General features: G+C 38.8%; 1 long non-coding RNA gene across 2 annotated transcripts; it reads right to left on the reverse strand.

The window, feature by feature from the left end:
* Window positions 1-4,693: 4,693 nt before the first annotated feature.
* LOC136241544 (uncharacterized) lies at window positions 4,694-7,095 on the reverse strand. Of its 2 annotated transcripts, none has more exons than XR_010694321.1 (3): window positions 6,816-7,095; window positions 5,182-5,521; window positions 4,694-4,939 (listed from the first exon to the last, which is right to left on the reverse strand). It is a non-coding gene; the product is annotated as an uncharacterized lncRNA (long non-coding RNA). The 2 variants fall into 2 exon arrangements; XR_010694320.1 differs by having other exon boundaries at window positions 5,450-5,521; window positions 6,816-7,091.
* Window positions 7,096-9,949: the final 2,854 nt, after the last annotated feature.

Consider the following 9,949-nt stretch of genomic DNA (forward strand, 5'->3'; position numbering starts at 1 on the left):
AGAGAAAGAAAAGGAAAAAAAGGAAACAAAATTTGATTGTACATATTGTTCAATAGCGGATCCAGGATGGGACATTTGGGGCAAATGCCCCCCCACCTTCCTTACCTGTGGAGGAGCCATGCAGCAATACTTCTGATTAAAGTACTGATATTTATGTCAGGCCAAGATCAGTTTAGCTATAAAACTTGCACATTTATTACAATCAAATTCACCTGAAACCAAAACAAATCAAAGTTAACTAACTGAAATTGTCACCCAGCACCTTTGTGCGTAATAAGCACCACTAAAATAATTATTGTATTGATGTTTAAGACATTCATAGCCTTTGAAACAGAGACTTCACAACCACCTTGCAAAGGTCAAAATGGCAAAAATCAACAGTGAGACACTAAAGAGGTGATCATTTAATTTGCTGCTTCAAAAATGCAGCAACTAACAAGATAATCTGGCTCTCCCCAACCACCTACAACTTAGCTAGCCTGTTTGTGCCCCTCCCCTTGCCAGCTCCTGGATCTGCTCCTGAAGTTCCTGAGTCAAACTTAACAGAAGCACATGCCAGAAAAAAAGAAAACATCCAGAATCTAACCATAACCAGTACATTGGTGTATCAGCTTCTATCGCAAATTCTATATGTATTGGAAAACAAGATAATAAACCCAGGCTAATCAAGGTATCCCTCTCTTCTAGAGAAGAAACACTCACCATCCTTCGTAACCAATGGAACCTGAGAAGCAAAGAGCACCCATTACATGTCACCAAAACTTTCATCACACCTGACTTGACTCCTCTAAGAGCAAACAACTTCGTGCAGAGCTAGCTAATCTTAATAAGGAAGGAAAGCATTATATAATCAAGCACGGTAAGATAATTCTGAGGGAAGCAGCTACTTTCCAAAGCAACAAGTAAAGTCAGCCAGCTCCAATCAACACGTACCTGTAAAACCAAGCAATGAATAAATGAAATCAAGCTTGATGTTGTGTTTCAACATCTAACACTCTGTAATATAGAACTCATTTGTGCCATCACAATAAGATTATTATACGTTACTCTTGTTCGCCCAATTTTGGACTATGCGTCAACTGTCTGGAACCCTCATCTTATGAAAAACATTCGTAAATTAGAAGCAGTTCAAAGAAGAGCCACAAAACTTATACCCTCCTTCTATAATTTGACATACTCTGAAAGACTCCAAGAACTTAATCTACCCAGCTTACTTTACCGTCGAACCAGAATGGATCTGATTATGACTTACAAAATCCTGAACAATTTAGTATCTGTGGACAAAGACTATTTTTTTACTGTTAATACCAACCCCACCCGATCAAATGGACTCAAACTTTACAAAAATCGCTTTAACACTGCTATTAGAGGTCATAGTTTTTCACAGAGAATCGTCAATGATTGGAACACCTTACCCCACGAAATTGTATCTGCACCTAATGTACTGATCTTTAAGACTAAAGTAGATGTATTTTTATATGACCGCCGGTTTGATTTTATTTAGATGTATTGAGATTGGTTTTTATAAGACTTTGTCTTCCTTGTACCAATTAACAAATAATAATAATAATAATTGTCTGTGTTGTATGCTCTGTGAGGTTTACACAGTGATCTGAATAATAATATGGCCAGCACGACTTACCGACACATTGTGTGAAGCCATTTAAGTCTAATTTTCTTCTTATTGGCATGTGAAATGACACTTTTACTATATAATAACAGTCCTATACCCTGTTTTCAGTACGGCACAAAGGAATGCAGCATCATTCAGCATTTTTCTACTGGCCCCACTCAAAATGGCGGTTGAAAAGTGGGCATGGTTTTGGAAAGAACCTAACCCTTCATTACCATCATCCCTCAGTACCAGGTTTATTTTCATACCTCAATTCTCCCCGCAATTCTCTGTATAGACGGGTTGCCTTTTTAAGGCGTGGTCGTTTTACCGTAAATTTTCCACATACTTTCCGAATTCGCTAAGTCAAAAATGTATTCAGTACGGCTAATGGAGAAAATGAACGTTTCGGTTAACTTTAGCAAGCAAGAGTTAGCCAGCCTTCAGAACAGAAAGTATGTTATAGAGAAAGGTTCGAGCTATAACATATCCAGCGTGTAAGGTGAAGGCTGAACGAGAAGATGCTTTTCTCTCAATCTCGGGTTTTTGGATAGCGATAAAACTCAGTCGCTGAAAACATTATTTGTAAGACTTTGCTACTACTTAGAATGATAGACTGGATGATTTTAACTCACCTTGTACCTTTGAAGAATCAAAAACGTTTGTCAAACTATTTTTAAAATGGGTTTTTTGTTGACTTCTTGACCAACATTGTAATCACTGGCATGCGTAAAACGGAAAGTCGCGTTTTCTCGCATTACACAAGGGACATAGGCAACCCATCTATATACTAACTTGGGTATAGTGTTTATTCTAGGATTTCTCCTTTGGGTAGGAATTTTGGGGGTGACCAGGCAGGAGCGGATCCAGACTTATAGAAAGGGGGGGTCAAAAATGAACTGAGGCACTGTGACTGCTTTATTAGAGTGACTGCTCTATTAGAGTATCTCGATCTTGGTAGACTAAAAATTTTTGGAGGGGGGGATCAAGAGCCCCCTTTGACCCCCCCTCCCCCCTGTATCCGCCTCTGTGACCAGGTACCTGAGAGTCCACATATAGTTGTCCAAGTTCACTATAATTTAAAAAAAGTTGAAATAGTTGTGAAACTGGTTAGTCATTTAAGGCTATGTCATGAGTATTGATTTGGATTTTTGTGCGGATTGGGTGAAGCCAAATCCTATGGTTGGTAGAGCATGACACATAGTGATGACATAATGATGTAATATATAGGACAACCATGTGCACCTCATGTACACAATTATTCTATTAGTAGTGCACTGCGTTTGTTGAATCTCGTGGTGAATAAACAATTTGTGTGAGGTCATTAAGATATTGTATTGACTATCAAATACCAATGACATGGGTGGATGTCTTCCAAGAAACTTACAGGCTATTTCAAATTGAATATTAGTGGTTATGGAATTTTTTTAAATCAGGCTTTCTAAGATTTAATCTGGTAGTATATATTTACTGGCTGTGCATACCATTTTGGCTTAGAATATTTTACAAAATTACACTCTCTGAGAGGACATTTGATAGTTAAGCATGCTATTTAAGAAACTGGGTAAACACTTGGGCTCTCATTGTGTAAAAATTAAATGATCTGATACTGAATCTGAGAGCATTTTAAGGTTGCATATGCAATTCAAGTTTTATCCTGGGAAAATGTTACATAATAGCTAAACACTCTTGAGAATGAATCTGAGAACATTTAAAAGTTTTGTGTGCCATTTTAAAAACCTAAGCAGGGGTGTAGCCAGGATTTTTTGAAGGGGGTTCCAGCACCAGCATTAAGTTACTAGAAGTAGGGGTCTGGGGGCGCAGCCCCCAGCCGCTGAGAGACTTTCGATATTTTAATAAATCAAAACTCAGCAAATTGCTATATTTTATGCAAAAAGTATATTATAATTATGATGTATTAAGTGCCCCTGGGATGAAGGTAGTACTAGATAAAGTCACCTAGTGGAAACAGACAGCATAACACATAGAGACACATATAGTAATCTGTAAGTGATGGTTATATCTCACTGTGGTATAGGAGCCATGAATCCACTGATACAAATGACAATCAAAACAATCAAGACTCACGGTAGTGAGTCGCGCGGCCAGTAAAGCAGAAACGCGCGCCGCAGACAATAAATGACGCGACCACTACGTGAGGATTTTACAGGAACGAACGTTGTCAAATTCGGCCTTCCTGTAACTCACCCGCCACTTACGCTATCCCTCTGAAACTCTAGGGTTGAACTCATCGTGTCACTAGTAACTACCACACAAGCAGTGAAGCAAATCCATGCCGATTGTTTCGTGATCGAGATTGCCGACATCAAAGGGGAAGTTTCATTTTTTTAATTTTTATCGCATGCGGTTAGACGCAACCGCATGTGTATGCCTTGCGTTCCTTTGTGCATTCCAAACATTGATTGCCCTGCTATCGCTTCAGTATTCACTCAATCGCCTCAAGATTCACATCATCGGTTTCACCATACATGATTACCCTACAGTCTTAACTTCAGCATCAAACGAAGTTTCAGTCGTCCTCAGTCGACCTAGAGGCCAAATACAAATCCCAGATTGTTGTTTTCCGCAATACTCGCTTGGCATGTAGGGCAATGTATCTTTAAACTGTTCTAAAAGTTTCGTTCAGATTGAAACATTTGTTTTCGAGAATGGCTAGTTTGAAATTTGAATTTAGTCGCCCCCACGTAATTTGCTCTCTAAGAATTTTACTCGGAATTTAAAGAATGACGCAAAGCACAACTGCGGTCACTGGGTATTGATGAACTGGCGCTCTATGTAGTTAATCAGTGCATATAGCCACAAAGAAGTGTGCTGCCATAGATTATAGTCCACAGATATAATCTATGGTGCTACATACCATCGTTCGTTTTTAAATTTGAATTTAGTCGCCCCCACCGTGACGTAATTTGTCCTCTAAGGGCGCGGCTTAAAGGATGACACAGAGTACAACTGTGGTTACCAGTTGTTGACACAAGCTGCGAGTAATTAGCACATGTAGCTAGCCAATTGTCACCATGCATTATTGCATTTTACAGCACCCCCACACAAAAATTACACATGTAATTACAACATACAGAGGACACATGAATACCAAACACTTTTCACAACAATAATGTAAGAATTGTACAATAATGACTGTAATATAACTGCTATGAAAATGTTTTCCAGTGGCCCGCCATGGTAGCAAGTCTCACATGATGGCATGTATATTCATCCAAACACAATGGGAGTAACAAGTAAGTATGATGACAAGTTGATATGACTCCATTTGTAGAATCCAGATGAGTGGGTGTTGCTCCAGTATGTCTAAACAGTTAACAAACATTCCTGTTATAAATACGTGCTAGAGTTGCAATGTAATAGTATAGTATTTAAATGCAACAATACATAGTCTCCATTGCATCACTATCAAACGACACTAAGTGGAGGATATTGTTGCATCACTAGTATGTATACTCTATCAGTACAACCTGTCTTAATGGCCACCAGTATAGAAAGACAACCTCTCTTGAAAAGCCAATTCCAATTGAGAATTTATACACTGTTACCTGTTTATTGAGTGAAGGTGGCAATAAACAAGTTCCACCGTAATTTATACACGTGATGTGATCCTGTATATTCTGTCAGTGGATGAGATCCACTTGGCCAGGACAAAATGTGACTCAAATGTCCTGGATGATCCATACTCAACCCACTTATGACCCAGTGGCACAATGGAACTGAGTATAGAGAATACAATTATATTTATTTCTAAGATGTGTGGATGTGTGGACACATTACAACACATTACATGTACATACAAGACATGCTACGTACTGTTTTAGCAATTCAAGTCACCAAATTATGTACGGACCAGTCAACAATGCTTCATAGTGCCCATCAGTAAACCTGAAGAAAAGTTACAAAAAATAAAAATTCACATAAGTACAATGAAGCCTCATTAATATGGCCAGCTGTGGAACCAAAAAATTTGGAACAAGGTGGCCTTATTAATGAGGTCATAAAGTACTGCTTAGCTATATTTGGGATCTACTAGAGGTGGCCAATATAATGAGGTGGTCTTATTAAAGAGGTGGCCACTAAGTGAGGTTTCACTGTACATACAGTTCACAATCACAATGGTGAACAATATTAATGCACTGAAACCTGCAGGTCACTTTTTGTGGAAGATTGCTCTCTACACTAAATGACACATTCAGAGATTGTATTTAGATGGATGATACAGTAACACATTGTGACTTCAATACTCGTGATGTGTCAATGCTAGGCAGCAACCATATACACGGCACTGCCAATGCACAACATCACACTTGCTTGCACACACAATTTCGCTCAAGATTTTACAAATTGATAATTAAGAGGTGTGGAAACTAGCTGTTCGCTCGAAAGACTGTGTGGCAGCTGTTTTCCTTCTGTACAAGTGGCCACCAAGACAGGTCCACTGTGGATGAAAGCCAGGCATTAGATATTAATTTTGGTATTTTATGTGTTGAAGGCATTCCAGGGCTTCCGGTAGTCTCAAATCTCACCACAGTTTACCTCAGGCAGTGTTGTGGTCACCACTAAACCACCGGAATGCTGTGCTATGTTCATCTTATGTTTGGCTACTGTATTGTAGAACTGAAATGGATACTCTGAAAAATATATCCTATGGATAATGACTTCATCACTTTCTTCATCAGGAGCTTATAAGGACCAATAGTGAAACTTTTACACTTTGGGCTGACAGCCAACTGCCTAAGTCTTAAGCAGTGCCTTTGGTGCTCTAACAGATTGGCTGCCCCCTTGCTGCCAGCACTCACTGTCTCATACGCTGTCACACACTAAATCCATCTCTATAGCCAGTTAGAACAGCATGCTTCTTACCTTTTTTAAGGCCGCAAAATGCAGCCACCTCTTTAAAAAGCTAGGTCAGAAATTTTTTGTCCCTACGGCCTGAATAATGACCAGTTTTCACTGTACTATTAATGATTAGTGATCATGGAGGATTATTTATTAAGATACTAAGATATACAAACGCTACAACCTCTAAATATAGCAGTAAATTTTTTTACCCTGGTCCAATGTCTCGTAATAATTGTGAGAGACTCTACTGTGACAAATACATGTTTATCATGATATGTACTAATCGCCTTTTTACAATTAAGTTTTACAACACAAATACATGTATAGTTAAACTCACCAATTGTGACTAAATCCCTTCAACACGAAAAGACAAGTAATGAGACAACCTTGGAGACAACAGCCTCACAAGCCTATTCTTGTGCGCTTATTTAGTAAGGTAAATGCGGGTATTTCCGGACAGCGCACAATTCCGGACACTTCGTGTATAGCACCCAAGAATGAATCAACTAGAACACACTTTTCGATTTTTATAATCCCTATAAGAATAGCTATTCACAGCAGAAATTTCAAGGCAATCCGTTGTTTCGTTCCTCGCCTAGCTTGATAAAGGTACCAAAGTGTCCGGAATTGTACGCTGTCCGGAAATACCCGCATTTACCTTAGTAATATAAATTTTAAAGGCGTTTATTTACAACAGGACATAATTACGCGCCCTTCTATTGTCTCTGTACATACTTGCCTTTTCTTTACTATTCTCATTTCATTTCACAAGATCTCTTGGCAGGGGCGTAGCTTCTTCACTTGAATCAGTCAATGCTTGAAGTAGATCGAGATACTCTAATAGAACAGTCACAAGTGCCATATTTTTATATTGTAAAGTCTGTAAGTAGCTAGTAATTTAAACTATACAATCCGATGCTAAGCAGAAGTTGTAACTATGCTAAATATTGATTGCTGTGTTACAGCTGTATTGTGACTGCTCTAATAGAGTATCTTGATCGTTTTAATGCAGTACAAGACGAAAGGCAAAGTATTATTAAGGGTTTACTAGTTAAAATGGGTGGTAGTTGACTGCAGTTGCATGCCACTAACAGGGCCGTCCAGAGAAATTAGAGAGCCCAGGGAAAAGAGTTAAAGAGGGGCCCAGGGGCAAGGAAGAGTCTAGATCCTGACTGCTCTATTAGAGTATATCGATCTTTCTTTAAACAGGTATTCAAGGGGCCCCTTTCGGGCTGGGGCAGGGGGAAAAATACCTCAGTTGCCCCCCCCCCCCATGTGGGCGGTCCTGGCCACTAAAATTACAGATATTCTGTCATTGTAATCTGGGGTTTCTGTCAAAACCATGGAAACTCACTTACTGTTATCAACAGTGCATTGCTTATTCTAACAAAAAGTATTGAAATCCCATCCAAAAACAGTTTATAGCTGTAAAAAAAGTGCGCGTCCAAGTAAAGCAGAGTTAACTGCGACAAAAAGTAATGATATCATAATGCGGCCATGTGCGAGGTGTGCAAGTTGTAAAATTAATATTAGCTAATCAGATAATACAATGTTATTGTTAAAGTGTTAATGAGAACTATGTGATGCTGCTATTTTTGAGTGTGTGAGCATCTTCATAAATGCCACACAAATTTAATTCTCAATAAAGCAATGTGTATAGATTCTCTGATAGCAATAAATAGTTTGAGTTTGGCCGTCTTTCCTGTATACGGCAATGCTATGAACAAAGGAAAGGTGGCCAAACTCAAACTATTTATTGCTATCAGAGAATCTATACACATTGCTTTATTGAGAATTAAATTTGTGTGGCATTTATGAAGATGCTCACACACTTAAAAATAGCAGCATCACATAGTTCTCATTAACACTTTAACAATAACATTGTATTATCAGATTAGCTAATATTAATTTTACAACTTGCACACCTCACACATGGCCGCATTATGATATCATTACTTTTTGTCGCAGTTAACTCTGCTTTACTTGGACGCGCACTTTTTTACAGCTATAAGCTGTTTTTGGATGGGATATAACTATACAAATATGCATAGCATGAATTCATTTTGCATAACACAAGTGATAAATTACTGGAGCTCTATACCTTTAAACACTGCACACCAATGCTATAGCAGTATAAGATCATGCTAAGTTTTGCATTTAATGTTGGAATGTCTGAAAAACTTCATATGGACATGGATATTTACATGCATGTTCTATTAGAGTATACCTGACTGCTCTATTATAGAGTATATCGATCTTTTTAACAAGTTTTGAAGAGGTCTCATGTTACCTATGTAAATCCTTCCCTGAGAGATGAATGTAAGTTTTATCAATTGTTGTGCTGTGCCATTACAGATTTACACTATATTGCTCATTCATTTTGTCCTGCCACACTAAATGGTGTGTTAGAATCCTGCTTGCAGAAGTCTAAATTTTATAGGAGGGGTTCCTGAACCCCCCCTCTCTACGCCCCTGCTAAGTATAGTGTAGCAGTCACTCACAATTTTAGGGTGCATGAGTCTGAGATATTAGCTAGGGGGGAAAGTTCCCCCCCAACAGCTAGCCCTAGAATAAACACTGCTTGGATATAATGTATATATCCTGTACAACCATCAGATGCACCTACGTATAGCCGTCCTTCGTGACAGTTTACTGAGTTCAACTCTTCAACCCGAGCCTTCAACTTCTTACTTGTATAATTCTGCAAACACTAATGTCAGAGTCATACACTGTAAAAATTTAGTAGTGAATTGCTCTGCCAAAATACTCACTACTTTTAAGTAGTGACGTTTACTACTTTTTGTAGTGAACGTCACTATACTTTTAGCAGTGAACGTCACTACTTGGTGGTCAATGTAGTGACGTTCACTACAAAATTAGTAGTGAACGTCACTACACAAAAATAGTGAGCATTGTGGCAGACATTAGTAGTGACGTTCACTAGTTTGTTTTTACTGTGTATAGGCGGCGGAAAGAGGGGGGCTAGGGGGCTAAAGCCCCCCTCGGTCTGCTGAAGGGGGGCTTAGCCCCCCCTCAGAATGATACCACGCCGAAGTTATCCTTCTTGGAGTGGGGCTGGAACCGCGATAAAGATCGAGGTACTCTAATAGAGCAGTCACTCTAGTAAGGCCACACCAAGTCAAACCTTAGTTTCTGGTCACCCGCCCGCATGGTAAACCTGGAACCCTAGTTTATGAGGACTATTATTAATATTACAGGTGCTTAAGTGCATGTGATCCAGCAAGACACTTATTTTTTACTGCAAAAGATCGAGATACTCTAATAGAGCAGTCAGGGATTCCAATAGAGCAGTCACACTACTCTTAACTCTAATATTAGGTATATATGCCACACTAATAAAATGTTTCTAACTATAGCTAGTTTTGTCCTTGATTATATAGCTGTTCAGATTATAACTGTTACTAATGCTTCTGTAACCAAATAATTTCAGTAGCATTAACTACTAGTCCA

Source organism: Dysidea avara, chromosome 12 (assembly GCF_963678975.1).
Source record: "Dysidea avara chromosome 12, odDysAvar1.4, whole genome shotgun sequence".
Classification (NCBI taxonomy): Eukaryota; Metazoa; Porifera; class Demospongiae; order Dictyoceratida; family Dysideidae; genus Dysidea; species Dysidea avara.